The sequence below is a fragment of the Pelecanus crispus genome, chromosome Z (genome assembly GCF_030463565.1).
Source record: "Pelecanus crispus isolate bPelCri1 chromosome Z, bPelCri1.pri, whole genome shotgun sequence".
In the NCBI taxonomy this organism is placed as follows: Eukaryota; Metazoa; Chordata; class Aves; order Pelecaniformes; family Pelecanidae; genus Pelecanus; species Pelecanus crispus.
The window spans coordinates 13,370,597-13,396,966 of record NC_134676.1 but is presented as its reverse complement, the minus strand read 5'-3'; positions in this window follow the sequence as shown (position 1 = coordinate 13,396,966).

Sequence of the window (26,370 nt, the reverse complement as noted above, 5' to 3'; positions counted from 1 at the left end):
CTTGTGGGTGAGGAGTGTTAAAGAAAAAGGACAAACACATAATTAAACAACAGCATTCCCTTCCTCTTCCCCCTTTCTGGTATTTCTGGACTTGAACTGTTATTTATTTTGGTCATTCTTGCTGAGCCAACAGGTAGCAAAATTGAGATCCAAAAAATATAAAAGCAGTTCTTCCCATCTCAGCTTGTTTATGTATCATACAAAAGCTTCACCATCTTTCATAAGACTGCATTAGACAACAGAATGGCAAAGCAATTTTTTTTTTCTTCTGGAGAGATAAATATAGCTTGTTTACACTGCAGATAGTGCTATTAACTTGCAGGTTTCTTAGCCTCCTCTTTATTTACCCAATTTAATATATAATAAAAAGTAGAAGTCATTAAAAAAAGAAACTTCAATCTTGCACTGCTGCTTCTGCTTCAGGCTCAGACTCAGAACAGAAAGCTTGAAGGGGCAACTTCTGGCTTCCTCAACACTTGTGCCATTCAAGCAATGACAGCAGGACTGTGAAATGAAAATCAGGACAGAGTTTTGTAAGAAGAGATTTGGTAGTGGCATAAGATAAAGAAAGACTTAAAAGAGATATTTCAGAGATTTTTAGTTGTTTTATAATACAGTTGAGAGTTTCCTGAAACTTCTTGATTTAAGCCAACAAGACTCATTGTCAATCTCCAGAGAATGGGGAATGAACATCCTCAGCATTTGCTCCTGCAGCACAACACCAGAGACTCCCTGTAGTAATGACTGGTCTACAACCATCGTTTAAAAAGATGTTTTGCAGCAGAAGCAAACAAGCCTTAATCCTTATTTTTTTCTATGGCCTCCATGGGGCTGATGGGGAAACAATATGTGTTCCCTGTAGACACACTTCTGGGATCCCCAGACTTCCCTTGGATTTCATTCATTTCCCTCCCACCCACCCTCCTTGGAAATGAGAACACCTTGTGAATGCCTTGGGAAAAATGGAGGAAAGCTGTTGTGAACCTTGCTTGTCACAATCCAGCTTCTGCATTGGACAGAAACTAGAAAAACCTCTGGAGTATAATCAGGTCTGATTTTAGAGCCTGAGCTTATCATGCTTACTTGAAAAAACTCCCACTGAGTGTGTATTGACCACAAAAATCAGGCCATTAGTCTGAAAGAGACAAGCTACATTTTACCTCATTATCTCTGAGAATAAAAAGCTATATAGATTTTGGCAAACACAGCCAGATATTTTTTAGTGTCTCTTTAAATCTTGCTTAATATATAAATGACACTTGAAAGTACTTTTTATTGCAGTTGGCATTTTACCTAAGGTCATAACAAGTTGCTTCCCCAGTAAAATGTCTTTTTTCCTAACCACAAGGATATAATTCAGACTCTCAGATTTATTAAAAAAAAAAAAAGTTTAAGTGTTAAAGCAACCCTCTGGGAATAATAAGTAGGATTTCCCATCGAAGAGAAAGCAGTCACTTCAGTGTGCTGAACTGGCAGGACACCAAGGCCTGTAGTACTTCCTACAGCCAACTTTCCAACACAACCCTTGAAAGAAAAGCTCGCTTTTTCACCCATTGAGGTAACCTATGATAACAGCAAACTATAAACAAAAGGAAAACAAAACAAAGGAAGTCTCTCTGCTAAGACATTGGTGGCACATTATTTACTGGGAAAGAGTGAAAATAAAAAGGCAGCATATGGCAGTGTACAAGCAGGTACAGGCTCTCCACAGTGCAGAGCCTTGTGCCTGCATTTGCACTGCAAAACGCATTTGACACCAGAATTGATTCCCATTAAGCTTTCCATGAATGATGTGCAGGAAGAAGGGGATATTTGTTTTGAACAACAGGACTAGAATCTGGTCCTGCTAAATACAATTTAGACCCCAGGATTCATCTGTAAATAGAAAATCACCTTAGAATTTAGCTAGTTGCAATCTGGCAGCTTGTTCAACAATTTCCTCCATGGGGCTGTCTCCCTGCCATCAAAATCAAAAGGTGAATCTCAGTCTGGTTTTGCAATTGCTTTCTATACCTTACAGCTGTTCCTCTTTTCAGGTTCTGGTTTTGCTTTTGCCTTTCTAATGTACACTTCTAGCAAAACAAAGACAGTAATTAGCAATTCATAGAATCTATAGAGTGGTACCTGCACAAACTATTCCTGCATATATATATTACACCTTTCTTTCAGCTGCATTTATTTGAAGCTGCAGTTTCTGCCCAGGAACTGGTGTACTTTGAACTGTAGCATATACACTCAGGAAACTCTTTCCTTCTGTGTGTATGGATCTTTAAAAGCCCTGTGGCCCATATAACAAAGGTAATTAGGAATTGAAGTGAACTGGCCTTTGGGCACCTGGCCAACACCAGCACTGCTGAAATCCCAGTTGGTGTTTGTCTACAACATGCAGCTCCTAAACACCTTTGTAATCTGGCACTATTTGTGCCAAAGAGAATATTATGCTGAAACACTGCAAATACACTGGTTTGGTTCATAAAGGTAATGTACATACTGGGTTTTATACCTATTGTGTAGCTATGCAAGTTCAAATGGTGCAAAACTATTCCCGCTACCTGGCCCAGGAGATACAGCGACAGGTTACAAAGATTCAAGTTACAAAGATGCAGTGGCAGCTAGACTGGATGCCCTTGGCAGTACTCAGCCACGATCCACCACAGTCCTCATTGTGTGTGTGAAATCCAGGAATTCCGCTCCAGGGAAAAGCTGAATTTTATGCAAGCAAATGTTCTAAGAAAAGAAACATTTAAGGTGTGCCTCAGGCCCACAGAAGCAATGCCAAAGCACTTTGGCCTTTCTGAATACCCTGCAGGCAGTTGCTGGGACAGTGCACACAGTCTTTACTGCTGACTGGCACCAGGCAAACCATGAGCCTCTCCCGCTCCTGTTCAGACAAACTGCCACATGAAAGAAAGCAGATGAGCTGCAACCATCCTGCCCTTGTGATATACATAAGGAGAGGAGGGCTTCTAGTGTACTTCCCCTTATCCTTTTTGCAAAGGCCAAATACGTGTTCCCCATGCTTTTATAGGAGATTATTTCTAACCCAGCAGTTCTAGAATAAAATTACAAATTCCAGATTGTTTCAAACCATCAGTGAACCTGTCCTTGCCACTATTGTCCCAATAAGAAAATGCTTAACTACCTATAAAGCATAAACTGAAAACACAGTCTCTCCTATTAACATTTTTGATGCACTGCCCACTTGGACTCAGGAGAATGCTGTATAATTCTCCAGACAAAGGAGAAACCACAATCATTTGACTCTGAATGTTTCCTTCTTCCTGTAGCTCTTGTGTACATTTCTTAGCTCATATCCCTAAAAGTTTTTGGTTTTGTTTTAAATACCTACATTCCCCTTTACCTACCTACCCTCTTCATCACGTAATGGTTTTCCTTTCCTAACTTCCCCTCTGGAGGATGGTGCCAAGAATGTACTCCCTGCAGAATTTGCATTGGCTTTTATTTTCTTTTTAGTCTTTTTTTAATCTTCTATGGTTGTACATTCCAGTCATATACATTCTTTACACCCCTTCATTATTTATACTGAGTCCCAGTTATTACTGAACATTCCTTTAATTCCCTGCCATAGGCTCATGTACTTCTGCTCTGCTGTGGAAAAACTGAGCAAGCTCTTCCGAGCGGTTCCTCTGGATGGTCCGGATTGCTTCTGTTCTTCCAAAATCAAACTGGAATTGTACCTTTTAGTCTTTTTCTGCTGTGTCTTCACTTTGTTATAGTGTTTTTTTGACGTGTCGTGGTATGGGAAGATGTCTGGTATAGAAGTTCATCTTCTGAAGATCACATCTGAAGGCAGCAGTCTTGATTCAGCATCCCATGTGATTCCCATTTGTCCCAGGATCCATCAGTCCAACCTGCAATTCTGAAAACCTTTATTCCTGATGACTGAAATATTATCGATGCTTTGCCTTTAACTTACAGTAAGTCTTCGTAAGGAGTTTCAAAAAACATTAATAAAGAAGCTTTAACTGGACTACTACAAGCACAGAGAATGTCACAGTCTTAATATCTCCAAATTTATGGTCCACTTGATAAAAATGAAGGTAATACTGACATTTATAGCTGAAAAGGTCTTCTCTAAATCAGGCAAGTTGAGGTCTGTTGTTTGCATTGGTCAATGAAATTGTATATATATCCTTGCATATACATACACTGTCTCTTGCAGATTTCAATACTGATTATTTCTTTCTAATAGAGAGAGTTTAGTGTCTTTACAGTGTAATTCCTGCCTTCCTAACTCTGTCTGTCCTACACTTTGGGGGTAGGAGGATGTGGGTGGTGAGTAATGGGGGAACACAACATCCCTTGTTCACTCTTGGCCCCGGAAGGTTTTGCACAGGCTGAGTCTGCAGGTAAGTTTTCTAGTCTCTTTCCCAAGATCCCTCCAGCACTGGTAGAGGACTTAATAGGGCTGCAACACAGTGAGGAGAATTAGATTCACGGGCAAAAGCCAGGCATGGGAAACAGTGAGCTCCAAACCAGATTCAGAAGGGGAGTACTAAATCACCCCCCATATAAAATTTAAAACTCAATGTGTTGTGTATTAGAATGTATAAACACGCATGCATGTATATATTCTTTTTGAAACTGTGTATATGGAGAGTCTGTCTTCCCCATATGAACCTGCCCAATCTCCACCCCGTGTCCCTCTCTCGGCCACTGTCTTTCTGCCCATGCAACATCATTATGCTATATTGCCTCTCCTCTTCCCGCAGATTTACCCAGCAGCACAGGGCAGATTTATGCAAGAATCACTAGCAGCCACCCCAGGAATCATCAGCTTACCCCACACTGGCTACTCTGCAGTAACTGCATAGGAGAGGGCTCTGACACCATACAGCTGTACATTGCACATTATAGCTCGCAATCCTCCTCCCATCGTGGAGGTGGCTGACCGTTCACCATGCACCATGGAGTAGTGGTTTGCTTGGACTGATCCTATAGATCATCCAACAGACATCACCCCGATGGCAGGAAAGGGCTCGCAGGATGCAGCTTGGGTGATGCAGAGGGCACTGGCCGACAATGCCTCGGGATTTTCTTGTTATGGGGGCAGCTTTCCAGCAGGAGGGGCGTGGAGCCAAACCTCATCACGTAGGAGACTCTGCAGAGGACTCAGTAGGAAGGGAGGTCCTCCCTGAGACCTCTGGGCAAAACGTACAGTCTGTCCTCTGGCACTGCAAAAGGAAAGACGAAGACACCCCATATCCCATTCTGACGTCCATGGTTTAATTTCAATGCTCATGTGTTCCAGGTGATTGTTATTCCCCCCAGTGCTTGTGGGCTTTAAAAAAAAAAACAACTCCAGAAATACTAATTATTGTGGTTATTCAAAATGCCTCAGAAGGGAACCACAGTCCCATCTCTCTAGTTCTTCTGGCTGCAAGTCTGTTCCCTCAGCTGCTTTGAATTTTCAGATGGTCTTAGCCAATTATGAAGATATAAAATGACACAAGGATTGTAAACTCTCTTTACAGAGAATTTAATTGAAGAGCTTGTTTCTATAAAGCTAAGAAACAAACAAACATTCAGGCACTTGCTTTAGACAAAATAAACAAATGAGGTACAGTGCATCAAGCTTTACAAGATTTAACTTATGTCTTTATAAGGTGTAAGCAGGACATTGTAAACCAACTTCCCTTGCTAAAATTCCCAAGTAGGAATTTTATGTGGCTTGTTATTAAATGTTTAGTCTGAATAGATGAAGGAAGAACTGAGTCCTCACATGTTCTAAATGAGGCCTGCAAAATAGTTGAATCATTTTACTTCTCATGCATCATGAAGTGGTCAAAGTCTACCAAAAAAGGGAGAAAAGTCAGAACAGAAGCACTTAGGACAATGTTATAAACCACCCTTCAATTCATTACAGAAACCTTTGATATATTACACACGTAACGAAAATGCCATTGGTCCCCTTGCAATCATATCTGTGAGATTCTATTGCAATTATCACAATTAATGCCTCTGCACAATCTGCTACAGAGACAGTCCATTTGTTTTTCTATGTAGTAAAGAAGCTGATTGCAGTTCACAATTCTGCTTAGACTTGAACCCGGCTAAGTTAAAGGACCTGCCTTTCCCCATCATTACTCTTGGCCCAAATGCAATGTTTTTGTGCTCCATCAGAGCCTGGTCTGGCAGATTTAAAATAAAAAATGCAAAAAGTACTTGCTTAATGTGCTATTTCTCTGATTTTTTCAATAGCTGGGTGGCCATGTATCAGTAGGAGGCAGCAGGAATAATAGTTTGGTTTGTTGGGAGCACGTTGTTTATAAAAAGTTTTAAATTAGAAACACAGCCAGGGATTTGGATGGATGTGATTACAAATTAAAATGCAAGTAAAAATATTACCCCAAAGGGCGTGCTTCTTATTTGTATTGAGACTGGTTTTGTCCTCTACCAAGCAAGTTAAGACAAGGTTTGAAATTCCGGAATTATACTCATTGGCTCCTGCAGCCCATGAAATGAGAGAGGCAGCAGTACTAACACTGTACTTGGCTAATAAGCTATAGGACTAATTAGCAGCTTCTCAACTGAAAAGAAAAGATATTATCCTACTCACCAGCCTCTGTATTCCTAATTCTGTCAGTAGGTCACAGCCTTGTGTCAGCAACAAGCAACAAAGCCTGTGCTTTCTTGATATACCTACCAGAAAAGAAAGACGTCAGCAAACAAACTTCATGTGAGTTTCCTACCAACCATCAGTCTTTTTGTTTGTTTGTTCTTTTTTTTTTTTTTAGGTATATAGAGTTTTAAATATTAGAACTGCTTCTTCAAAACAACTGAGTCATGGTCTTTGGACGGATGGGAGTGACAATCCCATCCTGCTTTCCTACAATACCTGCTGATGCACAGCCAGTGCTGCCAGTGCTGATAGTCCAAACCATGCTTGATAGATCAGGTGTTTTGCAGCTGCTTCTTCAGCCATCTGGCAAAATCTTGCTCATTAAGAGGCACAAATCCCACCTTTGCCATCACATACACTGTGCCATCCTTGGGCTTCCCGCTGTCACACCTGTAGGTACGGGTCCAAGGTGGAAAGCGATTATAAATGACTAATGTAAACCTGCATTTTTAATCAGCTGGGTGCCCATTCAGTTAACAGCCTTCTTTAAATACTTCCTTCCATGTTCTCTAAAGAAAACATCTTGAGGTTTGTTTTGAAACAGTGTTTTGACAGCCACTCTGCTGAAATGAAATCACAAATGCACATATATATACATACATTTTCTTCTTTTTCCTTCCTCAGAGTAAATAAATCAAAGCCCCAGGTCTACCTACAACTTTCATTTCTGCAGTTGAGCTGGCAAAGAAAAGAACAAATGAGCCCCCCCCCTTCAGTTATTTGTACACTTTTTAGATGATCTCCCACATGTAATTTATAATATCCATGAAAATTACCCTGACGTTTTCCTATTCATTTATTAAACTGCGGGAGACCATTACAGTTTCTAGCCATTCAAACAGAAAGTCACACCATTTCTCACACATTCCGAATGGAGCCAAAAAGATGCTGGCAACCCAGCAACTACAGAGCAAGCCTGCAAGCGTATTTCCTCCAAAATGTGTTTTCCCTACATTAAGATGGTGTGAAGATTTCTAATTCTTGCAGAGAAACAAAAACAGTCTGTAAAAATCCAGCAACTCGGTAATATTTCAGCATTATGATCAGAGTCAAAAAGAAAATTCAAAAGGCTGGGCACCTTTCCACAGAAATGAGTGCACTGAGTGCAGTCTGCAGGAATAGTACACAAGGATCTGAAGAAAGGAAGCTAAAGAACAGCAACAGCACCTGCTGTTTAAGGTACCCAGGTGTTATACAGTCGGAAGGAATAACCAAATCCTGTCCCAAGTAATCATTTTCAAAGACCATTGAGAAATGGAACAGAATTACTGTACACACAAAAGGCACTGGTCTGGCATCAGCAACAGAATTGTAAAAAGGCAATGGGTGAATAACTATTTTTAAGTGAAACACAGGCAAACACAAAGCAAATATTGAAATACTATCATCAGCTGGTAAGTGAGAGGGACAGTTACAAAACACAGGAAAAAACAGAAAACAAGGGCTGTACAACTAGCACACAGGTAGGATATAAATCCAGAAATATGTTTTGACTCTACCACGCAAGATAGCAAGGAGGCTGCAAAAGGTTACTTCAAGCATTACAGATACCTCAAGGCTTTGTCAAAAGGTTGGGAGAAATTTTGCCTTTATCAAAGATTTTTTTCTCTTCCACTTTTGCTGCTAAACGATACTAGTGCCAGTAAAGAGGAGAGAGGAACAAGTGTAAGTGGATATAGTAAATCCATATCCATGCAAGGAGACTAATCCTGTTCAGCAATCTTGCTGGCAAAACAGCTGAGAATGGAACACGGTAAATAACATGTGTCTCACTGCAGGGGGGTTGGGCTAGGTGATCTCTAAAGGTCCCTTCCAACCCAAAGCATTCTATGAGTCTATGAGTCATCTTACCCTTAAATATGGCCATTCCACATCTCAGCTAAAGTACTGGAGTGGGACACTGTGAAGGGTATATCCTGCATATTTCTGTACTGCATATTCATTCCTGCCCTTTGTTTTACTACTTATCAGGGACTGGTTTTCTTAGGGTCTTGTTGCAGATGTAGCTGGATAGACGACCCACTGAAAAGAAGAATTACCAATGACTTTTGCCTGCCTGCACCCAAGCTTTCTTTTGTCTTTTGGCTTTGGCTGGGAAGGATTTTGTAGCTTAAGAAGTCACTCTTAAGGTCACGTGCAAAGGCCACTTGCACAGAGGGAAAGATGCAGTCATAAGCAGAGTTTAAAGCACTTTTCTTATGAAGAACTCAGAATCTTCAGTTCATCTGGAACATCAGCATGAATCAGACCCCAGGAAACGTGTATTTGGGTGCTAAGACTTGTCTGTGCATTGCCAGCAGTGGTCAGATGATGCTTTTAGACAACAGAAAATACAGAGACTGTCAGAATATGTACTGCATTTATTGAAACCTCAGTGCTTAGCACACAAAAACCTCTTAACATCACTAAGATGCCTCAAAAATTCTTCATAAACCAGCAGAAGAATAGAATACTGTGTTCCCAACATTATGGATGGAAAAACCTTCCAGAACAAAATCCCAGACCTTATCACAATTGCTTTCTCAAAGGAAGTTAGGCTAAACAGTGCCCAAGGCCAATCGAAGCCTGCTTGGAAACCTTGTCTCTTGTTGCTCTAGGTATCGAAATAGGAAGTAAACAGCTTAGAAACAGAATGGTTTGGAGGAAGTATGGTTTCCTCTCCCTGCACTTGCTTAGCACTTGCTAAGTTTGCTTATCTTTCGTGCTCTCAGCATCCCCCCTTCACTCACTGCGCCCAGCAAATGCTGCAGAGGCCTTGCAGAAATGACCTAGAAAAATAACATTTATACAAAAAAATCTATCACCAGCTTGTGTATGACTCTGAGAAACCTTGCAATGCTCTGCCTGAGAACAAGAGCTTTGAGAGCACTGCTTTAGCGGGGATAACTATACAGCACATTCCTCAGACCCTCTCCATTCAAGGCCAAGATCTTTGCAAAAGATACATCTCAAGTAGGAGGTGATCTTACACCTTTGCTGAAGATGCAACCTGTGTCTGATTTTCACCCTATTTATATACATACGGTTGCAATGGCTGGAACTCTTTGAAGTACATTATACGCATCACTTAACGGCAAAATATTGTATTTCTTTAGTTTTCTTTGGATTTTCATTGGATTTGGAAAAAACACAATCCCTGATCTGCATGATCTCTTAGCTGGAGATATGATGTAGCAGAGATAACCAGAGATATGCTGATCTTTTCATCAAAGCTGGAGGCTTTTATGAAAGACTTGACAACAGTAGACCTACTAATGAGAAAGAATGAAGGGCTATACAAGTTGCTAAGGCATCAACCTGACATGTGGAGGCCAAACCAGAGCTGACACTACAGTGCCACCAGTCTCAGGGTCCAAACGACCCAAGTTATTACTAGTGCATTAGGGATTTTGGGATGGGTTTTGCTTACAATAAGGAGCAAATACATTATTTTTAAATGCACTGGTCTGATGAAATTCACATTAGGTAGAGAGGTGGTTCAGCTGCAGAACTGCTAACAGCTCTCATATGATGAAAAAGGCTGACGGACAGAAGGGGTTCCCAAAAACTGGAAAAAGCAGAAATGCAGTAGTTTAGCAGGGAGGAAAAGAGAAAAAAAAAGAAAAGAGAACCCTGTCAGCTTCATTCCAGTTACTAAAAAATACAAGGACAAATAAACAACTGTCGCCAAGATAAGTAGGCAATAAATTACAGGCAACATGGAATTGTTGAGAACAAATCACATGAAACCACTCCAGTTTTCTTTATGACAGTAACAGGCATTGTGGGTGGAGGGAAGCCGCAAATGTCATTTATATTGATTTACACAGAACAGTGTCAAAACCCTTACTAGGCTTCCTCAGAAGTTAATCAAAGAAACATTTTCTAGATGAATCAATGATGAAGTGGGTGCTAAACTGGTGGAAACTAGACCAGGTATGTCTTGGTTTTTCACTGCAAGGAAGAATGAAGGAGGACTCACGGCCAATATGCCCTAAGTGGGGACTGATTTGACATTTTCATGAGTGATTTGGCCAGTGGGTTACAAAACATCGTTGCTATTGAATTGCTACTGGCTTGGGAGAATGGTGGGACATGCTAGCTTAGAGCCCTAAGAAATTCCCATAAGTAAGAGTAACCAATCACACAAAGAAAGGAAAAAGAGGTTGCTTGTCCAGAGAAAACAAAAGAGAAGCTGAAACATGGTATTGCCTTCAAATACGTGAAATGTAAATGCAAAGCTGAAGGACAGAGCATGTTCCCCAGGCCTGTCTTCCCTCTAGAACATGAACTCAGAGCACTAAATTTCAGCACAGGAGATTCCAGCTATGGCTTCAGGAGGACTAGGTTAGAGGAGCATCTGTGGGCAATTGATACTGCTTGAGGCTCGGGGCTAGAACAACACTCATCTCCCTCCTAGCTCTGTATTTCCTCTTATTTCAATTGCAATGGAATACTTCTGTAACCTATAAAAGAAGACAGTAAAACCTGAGGTAAATATGCAGAATATATACAGACATTTGGCTTGGACAATTACCATCTGTAAGTTGACTAGTTAAATGAGGAGTAAATGTTTTTTAATTTAATTTCAAATGTTAATTCAAGATCAGTTTTTCACAGTGAACCATGCAAACATTTGTGAACTACTATTCCAATATGAAATTACCTATTTTGCAAAAAAAAGAGAAATTTCTGGATTCTGAGGTGGTCCAGACTTTACATGTAAGTAGTGCTATGGAGTTTCACAAAAGCATTTTCACATTTTCACATCCCACCACTTTTTGCTTTTAGTATCAAGTGAGAGGATGTTTAGTATTTAAAATGAAAATTAAGACACCCAGAAAAAATGAGTTGATGAAACAAAACTTTTATTCTTATTTGTTATATCATTTCTTCAGCAACTCATTACATTAATCCTTCATATGTGCTAAACACGTGGAATTTTCGCCTTTTCAATAGTTTAGAAAATCTGATTGAGATTTTGCAAACATTTGTATTAGCTTTTCTTCATCAGTGCACTCACAGATTTTAAGATCAAATTTATCACTGGAAACCATTTGAGAATTAGCGTTTTTTATACCTGAGGACTCAATGAGTGAGCAAACAAAATCTTTTTAAAAAGAGAGAAGTGGGAGTTACAACCATCATGATCTCTGGGGCTGGGAAGGATGATCATGTTGGTTCATTTTTAAGGAATCAAACTAAGATAGGTCAAATCATGCAAAGAATAATTTAGGGGAAAAGATGAAGAAAAATTTCAGAATACCAGACCTTTGAGAAAGTCCTGGCATATTAAACAGGAGGAGGCTGATGCAAGTTGAATATCAAATATTAAACCCATGTTAGCAAAATTATCTATTTCCTACACAGAGACTGAATCTCAAAAGACCTGCCAGAAACAAAAGCTGGTTGTTTGTAAGGGGGGCATGCTCACATTCATATCCAGATTCAGTTAGGAACTGGGGCATGGTAAGTACCCAGAAAACACGCCTGTGAGCCTGGAGATTTCTGCCCAGCAGACATGAAAGGTGAGAAATTTATTTTTGCTGGGCGGAAATGGTGGAAGAAATTTTTCTTTTTCCTGAACATGTAGCTGTCCTTCTCCAGACATGACCAAGTCTAAGGAGGAGAAATAAGCATCATACAGGCAAAGAGGCCTCATAAGCAGGAGATTTAATAACAAACATGGAGAGAAGTGTTTTTCTCTCTCCCTTTTTCTCAAAAAAGCTTCAAATCATCTTGGTTTCATCCCACTGTAGAAAAGGAATATGTTTAAATATTTAAAAATAAAAGGGTTGTGGGACAGAAAAACAGTTTGGTGTCAAGCTTTAATTTCAAGTCCATCGAGTCAAGCCATTCTGACCTCGCTGTTTAATTTGCAGATTTACTTGGCCAGCCTCTGGGCTTTTGGAAGGAATTAATTACCCTGTGCAAGCAGTGCTCTGCAGATCCTCCCCCTAGAAGTGGCAATGGCAGTATCACATCAGGAATGTCACTTTGACCCTGACTTTGAGCCGGGTTACCTCTCACTGTCAGTGGGAGGTTTGAGTGTGCGCACAAGAAGTTCTTCAAAACCACTCTTTTCTCACAGTCTAAGCCCATGGTGAATACTGTCATCTCCTCTCTAGGCTCTGTGGTCACCTGTTGGAGTTTATCTTACATGGCTTTATTTGCAGTTCTTTTATGTGCAAGGGAAGTTCTTAAAGAAATGTAATTACTGCTGTGAAAGTCACAGATACTGTGCTGGGAATCCACGCATCATTTCAGTATTTCAGCTGAATAACAGTTTTCACCATCCTTTTCTGATAATAAAATAAGTTTTAGTACAGAATGGAAGTTGCCCCAGGGCACAGTTAAACAAGTTATATTTGTATTATGTAAAGTGTTTTGTGATGTGACAAAAAGTACATATACACTTTTTTTAAAAGGAGAGAAAAAACTCTTTTAGTTCATGTTTCGAAGGTTGTATTAAGTGCCAAGCTTTGATTGAAAGGAGACCTTAATTTGAACACCTGAACCAACAACGGATATTTCAAAATCCATCCATACATATTGCATTGCTTTTATTTGAAAGTTCAGAAAATAATGGTGGTAAGAATTTAAGTAGCATGTTAAATCTTCAGCCAGTCTTTCCACCCAATATATTTGTTAAAATAATGTGCTGAAGCAGCAGGAATTTATTATTGGTCTTTTTTCACACAAGGCACACCTTGAATTTTTCCATTCTAAATCTTTTAACAGATGCATAAAGTGGTAAAGTGCTTCACAGAAAAAGCTTCATATATGATGTGGGTTCAAACAGCAACATAATGAAGATATGAAATATCAACTATTGAACTACATCTTAATTAGTTTCAGATTTTCAGTCTAACCTATTTAGGTGGTTTTGACATCAACAATCCTATAAAGTAAAACCTGCAACAGACTTTAGACTATGGAGAAAAGCCAGTTATCATTAGCATATAGCTGGAGTAAGTTTCTGGTTTGAATTTTAAAGAAATAGCTGGTTTTAATATCACTTTCACCAATTCAAAACGCTGGTACACTAAGGATTTGGCTTACATCATTTTGAGCTGAAGTCCCACTGTAGCTGACCTTGCATTTACTGACAAACTGACTGAAGTCATGTCCCACAGAAATCTCCAGTACTGTGTCACAAGAAGTAACTAAAAATGTTGATTTTGTCTGCACAGATGAAGTCAGATCACAATACAGAGAGCCTGGAAAATGCCTTATCAGGATACACAGTGCCTTTGGTTTTGGAAATGTGCATACAAAATGCCAGAATAAATGTACAGGAATCAGACACTCCTGTTGCAAATACACATGTACCGTGGGTACTGCACCAGGCAGCACCGGCATAGCTTGCAGGTTTGGATATCACTGCTGGCGTAATGCAGCTGACATGGGAGCTGCTGGTATGGATTAGATCAGATTTCCTCTTTCCCCTGTTTGCTGCAGCACCATACATTGGCTTCTTGCTCATGGGTCCCTTGCCTGCACTCACACTACGTCCACCCTGCCAGCTTCCTTACAGACACAAAACTTTCCTGATGACCAACCATATCAACTTTGGCTTAAAAAAGGTAACACTATGTTACACTAAGAAACAGCTAAGCTATCATGAGATTACGTTAAAATTTTAAAATGTAAGTTTTCTTGGTTTTTCAGCATGAGAATTAGTTCTTCGCTTACTTATTTATAATTTTGCCTTTCCTCCAGAAGCATCCTATTATTCATTCTTGGACAAAGCACTTATAATAATATGTCACTAACTCAGCGCCTACACAGATCAGCTTCCATGATCAAATCTGAAAAAGGCAGACCCCTATGAAGCTTGCAAGATTCCAGTAATAAGTACTGGCTTTTAAGATATGCCCGATGGCTTTTGTTTTCATCTCATAAGTAAGGGGTATAAAAGAGTATGGAAGCTGTTCATAAGGTTACTCAAACAGAATTCATTACACACTGCAATCAAACAGCTGGTGAACCAGTAAAGCTAAAAGTAACCCACAATCTCATAACAAGGTTTGCAATTCTCAGAGCCTGGTGTATTGCAGCTAGTTAGCTAAGCTGCGTATGGTAAGTCATTATATTTCATCAAATTTCCAACACAGCCTCCTGGGCAGCAAAAGAATAGCTGGCTAAAAACTGATATTAAGAAATTAAACTTCTATAGTGTTTTGCATCATGCTGGAGGAGTTATTTTTGTGGAAAGAATAGAAAGAATCTTTTGATAAGGAAATAAGCTACACAGGCAGCAAAAAAATTGTGAATTTCACTAATTATGTCACTATTATAGTGTGCTTCTGGAAACAAATCACATTTTTTTTTTTTTCCCAGCAGGCTACAAATTGCTGGGCAGAACCCACTGCCTGTGGGCAAACTGGAAACATTCCTGCCAGTTCAGGGCGCAGTCTGTCATTTCATTTAACTCACTATTTGGAAAAAAGCAACCAAGTGTAAGAAATGCAGAACAATGCCTGCACTCCAGCAAGATTAACCTTGCTCATTTTTGTGTGTTAACCTTGTCAAACAATCTCTGCTTGGGCAATTAAAGTTTTGGTAAGGACTACCAGCTCTAGGAGTTGTTTAGAAGATGACTTGAACAACTTCTGGAGTATTTTGTAGCAAGAATAATTAGGTAGTGAGCTTAGCCTGTGTGAGAACAACACAAAATTGTTGCTGCATTACTGCTGTTAAAAATCCCCAGGATGTAAAGTTTGCGGAAAGTTTCGTTGATCACATGAATTTAAGTAACCATTTGAAACAGAAGATCTGTTGCAAGATTTGGTAGCACTGAGAGAGTAGATTAAGCTTTTATAGGCTGCTCAGTGAAGAATCAGAATCTCATCAAGCATGGGAATAAAGTGTACTCTAGAATGCAGGTACATCCAAAATGACTGGAAACCTGGGAATGTGACAAATGTTTCATCTGGTTTAGCATCTTAGTACACAAATGGAAGGACAAATGCAAGAGATCTTTGCTGAATCATCGGATAATACTGGAGAAGAAAATTTGTGGCAGAAAAATGTTGGGTCTACAACAAATACTGAAACTGCATAAATGAAAAATGGTGCCTTTTTTTGCAGTTAGGTTTAAATATCAATATTATTTGTGGAGGAGAAGAAGTAGGCCTGCAAATACATGTTTTACTATCATTAAAATGTGTACACTGCCCCAAAGCATGGCAGATAGGTTGCAAGTCCAACAGGTAGTCTGCAAACACTGAACAAAGGACCAGGACGTCTAGAAGAGCGCACAGCTACTTGATTAAATGATCTGGGCAGACTAAATGTCTAAAATATGAGCATTTTCCAGTAGAGCAAACACAGTCAAAGAGATTTATTTTATAGCCAGTTTGTGCTAATGCCTGTCACAGATCAGCTTTTAGCCACTGTGCAAGGCTTGCTTGGGAATCAGTAACTGATGCACTTACATTGTTCCCAGTGAAATGCTTGCCCTTTCTCAGAAGCTACACAAAATTGGCCTTTTCTTAAAATTGCTCCCAAGCTAGAAGCCCACATCTTAGTTTCAAAAAACATGAGTTACTTCTTTGGAATGTAAATCACTGTGCATCCTGATCTTTGAGAAACATAGGTCACCCCAAGGAGTGGGAGAATGATCCTCCTTGTTCTGCCCCATGCCAAGGGCCAGGGGGTGGGTGACCTCCACGCCTACGAGCAGAAAGGACCCAGCGAAAGGAGTGGGGCAGCAAATGAGGGCAGGTCATTTTGAATTGAATGTGTTTCATTTACACTTAGTGAGGGCATGCCCTCTACCAGGCTGCTGGGGCGGGGGGAGGATGCTGAGACTACTGATAGAGCGTTTCAGGGCCTTTCGAAAGAGAGCATTTAAGGGCTCCCTTAAGGGCTTTTTTTGCTCCTTTATTTCATATACATAGGCACCATATGTGCAAAGGCCTGGCTTGCTGGAAACTCCTAGGGGAGGCAGGAACATGGCACAAAAGGGGGAAGAAGACCCTCTCCTGAAAAGGTTTTATCAAAGGTTTTAACCCACTGATGCAAACAGATTATTACAGCACTAAAACAAATGGCACATCACAGGACTAAGGTAGCTAGCAGTGTGGTACACATCAGGAAAGGATGGTGTTGCTCTGAAACCACAGCAATACGTATCAGCCCCTGTGGATCTGTCTCAAAACAATTGTTGTGCATTGCTGCCCTGGGAGGGCTCAGGGAAGTCAGATATATTCTCATCACCTTGCAAGCAGCGTTAGGGAAGATCCTGAGGAGATTTGATTCCCAGAGACAGACATTAGAAATGTGAAGATGAATAAGGAGCACTTGCTGACAAGGTGATTCACAAGCACTTGGCTGCTTACTTTTCTCCCTACCACAATCTTTCCTTTTCTTCTGTAGGCAGAAACCTCCAGTCCCCTTCAGTTCTGGCCTGCTTACCTGCACCTAGATGCAAAGTCTTTCTTGGGGCTCCGGAGGGCAGATACAGATGCAAATCAGGCAGTATTTCCTAATCTTCTCACCCAGGCACAGACTTGTCATGTATTACTGTGAGCTCTTTAAAGTGAAATCTGTACTGGGACAGCATATCTATGGCAAGAGAATATTTCACAGCGTTGTTGAGCATCACATTATGTTCAAATTGCCAAACCAAAATTTAAAATTTCATAACCAGTAAAAATTACATTAAATTAAATAATTGTCACTGGACAAGTTGAAGGAAAACATAAGCAAACAATGGAGTCACCAATAGCTACTCTAAAACACAATTCACATTCCCACTTAGCTCTTTCATACATTTGGGAACTGCTGAATGACTTATTTACCTTTACTAGATAGCACTTACTGATTCTAACAAAGCCAGTAAAACATGGACTAAGTTATGCAGCCTAACGAACAGAAACAAGTGAATAGTGAGTTGAAAAATATTTTATTATGTACAGCTGTACTATTCATATTTTGGCAATGAGTACCAATCAGCAATATCAGTGTCTTCAACAATGACAGTAAATAGTAGTCAGTTGCTTATAGCATAAAATTTGAATCAGGTATTTATGAGTCAGCTGAAGTAGACTAATCATAAAGTCAATTATCATTGCTACTAACATGCTTGACTCCAGAAGTAAATGTGATTATGAAATTTTGCCAAAGGACTACATGGCATTTCAAGTAAAATTCAATTCCGTTATAGCAAACTAAGATGCAACTTCATATTCAGATCTCTTAGACTAAAGAAAAGACTCAAGTAAATAATTGGATATGAAGGTAATTGCTTAAAATCTCAACATTACACCACATTAATCAACTAACAATAGCTTTTAGTGCTCCTTCAAGGAAATCCTATTCTAGGGCTAACACTAGGATTAAAAAGATAATGTCATATAACATTTACTGCTCAAGGCTATGGAGTATTCCTATTTACTGGTGTAGCTGAACATTTTTGCATTATATTTTTGCATTTGGATTTTGCATACAAAGAGATCAGTACAATAACATTAACAAAATGAGACAGAGATAGTGTTGCTTACACTGGATTTGCTGCACACACAAACAGGTTTGTTTGGATAAAGGTTGGAATTCTAATTTTTTCAGTATTCTGAAAAGCTTTTTTTTCCCCCATTGAGAACATATACGTATTTCTTTCAAAACTCAGGGGATTCCTGGTGGAATCTGAAGCAAGAAGTATTGATTTCTCTGATTTCTCTGGCACTGAGCCAGCTGGCTGGACTCCATCCACATGCCAGCTCTCTGAGCAGTCTATGTGGGGCTGGTCAGAAGAGTAGAGAAGCTTTTGGAGAAGGAAAGTTTCCTGGTCACTCTGATCTTCAGAAAAGCTCATTCTTTTCCAGAATTATTGACAGTTTAAAGGATTCTTTGGAGAAGCACAATCTTTAGCTGGGGAGTTCCTCCTCTGCTCCACAGTCTGCCTGAGAAGAAATTGGCTTTAGTTGATGTCTGACTGCTCAATCCAAGCTCAAGTTTTACCATGTCCTGTTTCTCAGATTCCAGCTTTTTTGAAATCTGAAGGTTAACAAAATGGATCATGAGAGAGAACCTGCCGTTGTAGCTGCTGCCCAGAAGCAGACCTCTTCTCCTTACATTCGAGTTCTTCTGTCTTCCCTTCACACGTAGAAAGACTGTTTTTCTCTTGTTAAACAAACCTCATGTTCATTTTAAGTATCATAACTATAATTAGTATACCCTAAATAGAGTGAAAATTCTGCTTGAAAAGTCTAACAGACTGGAAAATTTTGATGCAAATTATTATGGTTTCCGACTAGCAGCATCTTCTGTGGTTGCTTTCCTCAAGGGAGAAAAGGCATATTTTGATACAATTTTTTGCATTAGTAGCTGAATAATAACTCCCAAGCAGCAAAAGCATCACATAGAAACAATAGCTGTAAAAAAAGTTAGCTATGCATTCATTTGGAGTTTCAAGCTTTCTTGCAAGAAATAACTGCAATTTTCACTGGTTTAGAGCAACTGTTCACTCTTAAATTTCTGATTCTAAATAAGAAGAATCTGAGTGTGTGCATGGATGATTAAACATCTGACATTTTTTTTACTTTAGGAAATCTCCTATATATATATTTGCTTCTTTCAAGTCCTTAGGAAACATCACAAACAGTAAACACGGCACCAAACTTCCTGATTTCTAAGTAAGGAAAATTCTCAAATACTAAGCTTCAGTATTTCAGCAATAACAATAAATTGCTGACTGCAGCCCTCCTAAGAGAGCCATAAATATTTTTTGTCAGTGTGCAGTTCTACCATTTGCAACATGATGAGACATTCATGGTAGTATCAAAAGTTCAAAACATAATATTTTGCCAGGAAGTTTTAAAGCAGCTCTTGGACTGCACTAAGATATCTGTTTGGTATCAAACATAAGATCAGTAGTTTCCAGGTTGACTACTATTTACTAACCTGATTTTCTGTATGACACCATAGAAGATACAATTTACAGAACATAACTGTTGTCATAGAAAAAAAAGCAGAAAAAAATGGCAGTGTTGGTTGTTTCTTTGTTCAAAATATTTTATGCTTAAAGCAAGTAAGGGCATCCCTGTATGCACAAGGACCAGATTGGTGGAGAGAAGATGCAGCCACAACACTGAAGCCCAGCAATGAGATTGTAACATTAATTCCCAGTGCTCTGTGCATGCCTGGACAGCTATGACTAGCTGTCAAAAAGCAGCATGTAATCCTGGCAGAAAGGCTTTGTAGGTTGAGTTCATCATTTAGAACTAAGGAAAAATATGCTGAGAATATTTATGCTTGTGATGCTACAGCAGTATTCATGAGTTGGCTTCTACATGAGATATCAGGTTCCTCCAAAAACTCAGAACCCTGTTCTTCATATATAACCCCCAGATATTACAAGGCTGATATATTAACTAATTCCCATCAGTTGTAAATCACTGTGTAAAATATGCCATAAACTTTCTGAGTCATAGGTACCACTCCTCCCTTCAAACTGAATACAAGTTAGGCCTGAACTTGAGTTTAAATATTTGATTTCAGAATTTTTATTGTTCTGAGAGTTATTGTTTTCTAAACAAGGAATTTCAAAGAAATCAGTAAAGTATGTTGTGAAAGATGATCAGAAACGCACAATCAAGTGTGAGAACTGGCATGGAATAATTTTAATGAAAATCATGCTTTTCTATCATTGTTTCTCAGAGGACAAACTGATGGACAAAAAATTAATCATCTTTGCCAAAATTAAGTAATGAAACTTCCTAGGGGATCTTCAGTGGAAGAATATCCAAGCAGAAAAGCTGAGTGTATTTGGGGTTCTCTAACTATATGAGAAGCTGTCACACAAAGTTTTATGATCCTTTCTTGAGACATTATAATAAGTCTTTCTTAAGTGTATTGGAGATAATCTGAACTCTTGAAAGTTTTTTCTAAGTACTGTGAACATCAGTGCCCTCCATGCTAGCATGAGTTTTATAGAAATACAACAGATACTTCTTCCCTGTTTGTACATGAAAAGAAGAGCTCTTTCTTCACATGTAAATGGGACTGTGACCATCTTTAGCACCGTGTGTATTTTTTTCAGCATCTAATACAGGTAAATAGCCTCTTCATGGAAAGACTGACTTCCATGTTGTGAAGCAAAAGTGTAGAAGCTCTTGCAACTTGCAAAGCTGGATACTTGGTGAAGTTTCTCTGCTCTCAATAAAACAAATAGGAATTCCTGCAGCTGTTACAGCTCCCTCCTCCCAAGTTTTTTCGTTATAGAATTGTAGAATCATAGAACTGTTTAGGTTGGAAAAGACCTTTAAGATCATCCAGTCCAACCATTAACCTAGCATTACCAAGTCCACCACTAAACCAATTAAGGGTAAAGTAGCAATTCCATGTTTCCTGGCTTCGTGGCTGGATTATTTATAATGAAAGTAAAAACTAGGAATCATTAAGATTGGAAAGGACCTCCAAGATCATCATTCCAATCATCAACCCAACACCACCATGCCCTCTAAACCATGTCCCAAAGTGCCACATCTACCCATTTTTTGAACACCTCCAGGGATGGTGACTCCACCACCTCCCTGGGCAGCCTCTTCCAATGCTTGACTACCCTTTCCGTGAAGAATTTTTTCCTAACATCCAATCTAAACCTCCCCTAGTGCAACTTGAGCCCATTTCCTCTTGTCCTATCACTAACTACTTGGGAGAAGGGCCCAACACCCACGTCACTACAACCTCCTTACAGGTAGTTGGAGAGAGTGATAAGGTCTCCCCTCAGCCTCCTCTTCTCCAGGCAAAACAACCCCAGTTCCCTCAGCCGCTCCTTATAAGGCCTGTGCTCCAGACCCTTCACCAGCTGTGTTGCCATTCTCTGGACACACTCCAGCACTTCAATATCCTTCTTGTATTGAGGGGCCCAAAACTGGACACAGTATTCAAGGTGCGGCCTCACCAGTGCCGAGTCCAGGGGGACAATCACCTCCCTGCTCCTGCTGGCCACACTATTCCTGATGCAAGCCAGGATGCTGTTGGCCTTCTTGGCCACCTGGGCACACTGCTGGCTCATGTTCAGCTGGCTGTCGACCAACACCCCCAGGTCCTTTTCGGCCAGGCAGCTTTCCAGCCACTCTTCCCCAAGCCTGTAGCATTGCATGGGGTTGTTGTGACCGAAGTGCAGGACCTGGCACTTGGCCTTGTTAAACCTCACACAGTTGGCCTCGGCCCATCGGTCCAGTCTGTCCAGGTCCCTCTGCAGGGCCATCCTACCCTCCAGCAGATTGACACTCCCACCCAACTTGGTGTCATCTGCAAACTTACTGAGGGTGCACTCAATCCCCTCATCCAGATCGTTGATAAAGATGTTAAACAAGACTGGCCCCAGAACAGAGCCCTGAGGAACACCACTCGTGACCTGTCACCAACTGGATTTAACTCCATTCACCACTACTCTCTGGGCTCGGCCACCCAGCCAGTTTTTTACCCAGTGAAGAGTGTGCCCGTCCAAGCCATGAGCTGCCAGCTTCCCAAGGAGAATGCTATGGGAGACTGTGTCAAAGGCTTTGATGAAGTCCAGCTAGATGATGTCCACAGCCTTTCCTTCATCCACCAGGCAGGTCACCAGGTCATAGAAGGAGATCAGGTTGGTCAAGCAGGACCTGCCTTTCATGAACCCATGCTGGCTGGGCCCGATCCCCTGGTTGATCTGCACATGCCTGTTGAGCGCACTCAATATGAACCACTCCGTAATCTTTCCTGGCACTGAGGTCAGGCTGACAGGCCTGCAGTTCCCCGGGTCCTCCTTCCAGCCCTTCTTGTAGATGGGTGTCACACTGGCAAGCCTCCAGTCATCAGGGATCTCCCCTGTTAACCAGGACTGCTGGTAGATGATGGAAAGTGGCTTGGCAAGCTCCTCTGCCAGCTCCCTCTGTACTCTTGGGTGGATCCCATCTGGCCCCATAGACTTGTGAGTGTCCAGGTGGCATAGCAGGTCATTAACTGCTTCCTCCTGGATTATGGGGGCTTCATTCTGCTCCCCATCCCTGTCTTCCAGCTCAGGGGGCTGAGTACCCTGGGGATGAGTGGTTTGGCTATTAAAGACAGAGGCAAAGAAGGCATTAAGTACCTCAGCCTTTTCCTCATCCTCGGTGACAATGTTCCCCCCCCACATCCAGCAAAGGATGGAGATTCTCCTTGGTTCTCCTTTTATTGTTGATGTACTTATAAAAACATTTTTTATTACCTTTTACAACAGTGGCCAGATTGAGTTCTAGCTGGGCTTTTGCTTTTCTAATTTCCTCCCTGCATGACCTAACAAGATTCCTGTACTCTTCCTGAGTTGCCCGCCCCTTCTTCCAAAGGTGGTAGACTTATCTCCTGCTAAATTCAGTCCTTGACAAGATTTGAAACACATTAAAATCCCCCCTCTCAGTTTGGGGTCTCTCAGAAGGTTAGAAGTTCATGAGTTAATTTTTCCTCAATGTTAAAAATATGCCAGAAGGAAAAAAAAGAAAGAAAGAAAGAAAGCTTTCTGACACCTTTCAGGTCAAAAACAAACAAACAAAAATAAAGAGAGCACAGACATGCTCATTATTGAGATTGAGGCCTCTCAGTCTGCCAAACCAGTGGCTATTTAAAGATCTTCTACACCTCATTTCTGTGTTCTTCCCTGGTTGACCTTCCCCAGGCCATGGCTTGATAGGGAAAAAATAGTCAAGTGCAAGGAAAAGACCCTTTAATTAGCCATTGCTCACTGCAAATGGGGTCACCAAAGTGATGAGCTTACTCAGCATCCACCAGTAAATCTTTTGGTAAGAAGTCAAGCCATAACCACACACCAGGCTCCCTCTTCCCTTCTTTGAGCTTCTAGCCCCAACCACATCTCTCCCACAGGGACAGCAATCTCTAAGACTGCTATCCCAGCAGGGTCAACCCTGAGTCACCCTCCAGCCTGCAGGTCCCTGGGACAGCCTTGGCATTGGGTACAGGAAATACTAAAAGGCAAGGAGGGAAGTTCACACTGGCCATGTCTATACTAGGGAGTGATCTAGCAAAGTGAGGGAACTAGGGCTAAGGACCCAACATTTGCACTATACACCCTTCAGGGTGTCTTTACTTAGCTCTGTTCTGATCCCAGGGACCAAATGCCCACTTGTGCCTGCAGCTCTCTTGAGGCTCTTTCAGCTTAGCATCACCTAAAAGGAGCCCAGTTCATACGCTGCAGTACTGCTCCATGATGCAAACCAAAGCACAGTAGGTGGGGACAAACAGGAAATTTTCTTCAAAAGCACTCTCCTGGTCCACATGTCATGCCTAGAGATCCCAGTCAACCTCTCCCAACAAGTACATCCACTGTCCTTCTGAGGCAGCCATTCCTGGACGGCTGTCTCACCTTTTAACCTCTGTCCACACAAGTACCAGCAATATAGCAGGGGGAGACTGACTTACCCCAAGGCACCTCATTAATTTTTTTATGTTCCTCATGGACTTTGTTTCTCTTATCCCACTGGTAAATCAAAGCCCAAGGTCTGGTTATGCAGAAAAATATTTTCAGTCCATTTTTCTCTATGCACCAGGGAGAGGTGGGGATCAGCATTGGGCAGGCAGTGTATTTACTGCATATTGTGGTATCCCTTCCACTTAATGTGGAGTATTTTCTGTGTGAAGGAGAGAGGAAAGTAGCACTTCTCTTTGCTTGTGAAGCCAGTATCTTCCAGGAAGCAGCAGATGCTCTCAGCACATCTCTTTTGGGGTTCTCTATGTAAAAAATAAACTCATGGCAATGATTTACACCACTTTCACACTTCCGTCTTTCATTTTAGTCATTTCATTAGGTATCGGTATTGCATACTCTTGGTGACTACTGTCTGCGAACACAGTGGGATGAAAGCAAGACCCTGTGATGCCATGGCAGGCCCAGAGGGGAAAGAAGGGGCAGGATCTGCAGCATTACACAGTTATACTTTTTATATATCCACAGTGCATGAACGACATCATCCTTTAAAAGAGAGTGACTTTCTAGGGGGAAGGTAAACAATGGTATGGTCTTTAAAGGAAATTAATTTACTTCACAAACATTTTCAAGCCTTAAAAGAAGACTGCTCTACAGCCTTTGGGCAGAAGTCTGACTACTGCAAAACAGCAAAACAGCTGAAATGCATTTCACTGAAAGTAAACAAAACCACAAACCTAAGCACTTAAAATAAATTTTGAGAGCATAAAATAAACCTTTGTGAACAATCAAGTGCCTATTTCAATGACAGTCTTGGGCTGCTGTTATTTTAAAGAGAAATTTTTCACAATATATAGTGATATAATCCAAACACTGCAATAAGCTTTGCTTTAATTGTGAACTCTGAGCCTCTTGATGCCAAGGCAAAAGAAAACAGGTCACGTTATGCTTGAACAGAGGAGAGAAGCAGAGGAAGAGTTCCTGGCACAGGGAATTTGCTCTTTTTTGGCACAGGATGCGCAGACTGTATGGATAACCCTCCTTTCCTTCTGAAATACCTTTGTGATTTGAATGAAAATGCCCTTCTTTCTCCCAGGGACAATCCTGATACCATGTCCTTATGCATGATTTTTGATGTTTTAGTGTGATTCCTACAAATCTCCCAGCTGCCTGCAGTATGCTTCTCCTCTAGGAGTTACTCACCTCCAGGAGCCACACATCTGCCTTAACCACCCAGCTTCAAAACATTTATGCCCTGTTCCTGCACTCACGCCTCCTTTCCCTAATTTTCTCCTCTTGCAACCACAGGTGCTGTGCAATGTATCTGGAGCTGCACTGATGTTCCCCAACAGACTGACCCTCTGCAGATGGCATGAAAGAGCTCCACAGTGAAAATGGGAGACAACTTTAATTCTCTTGAATTGAGAAATGTGAAATTCACCATGACTCATACAGCTTCTTTGGCATCAAATCCAGCTGTTACAGGCTGCTCTGGAGCAAATGACCAGTGTTGGTAAAAGCATTCTCTGCATCCACTGGACAATTACCCACAGACCTATAGCCAATACCCCTTCATATTCCCATTTCTTTCCCAACCTGTTCAGCCCCAGCATCAGCCTGAGAAACATGTTTACCCATTCCTCTTCACTCCCAAGGAAATCCAGAGTGGCACTGATTACCTCCACACAAACATTTCAGGTTCAAAATGAGGAAAGGTACAACAGCAAAACACATTCCACCATACATTTGTGGTGGTACATCTCCCCCGCCCCGCCCTGTTTTTCTGTTCTGTTTTTCCCCTTCACTTTGGCCGCTTTACAATCTCAGGAATTCCAGGCCACAGCTTTTGTGTAGCGAGTGGGTCAGTTAAGCACCCCTTAATTGTACCAGAAACTCCTACATGGCCGGAGCAGAGCGCGGCTCTGTTCTTATCGAGATTCATACTATGGCTAACGAGGGGAGCGAGAACAAGCAGCTACCCCTGACAGCCTTGAAACAGGGTGGTATCATTGCTGCTGGAATTCCAACAACAAGCCGACCCGAATTGTGGCTCAGATGTAAATTTACTGGTGATTAAAGTCAATCATCTCACAATCCTATAAACGGCAGTCCTAAGTGAGGCCCTTTGAGCTCTCCTGGACTGCCGCGGGCTGCACCAGCGTCTCCCTCTGATCGAAACGTCTCTCAGAGTCAGCGAACACTAGCAGATTCTGAAAGTCTGCTGCCACCAGAACTCCATTGCCGGAGATCGACAACGGAGCCTGGGCTGCTGATATTCTTCACTCCTCAAGGCTCTACTCTCGCCCATTGAGAAATGCCAAGGCATTAGACGTGAGTATTT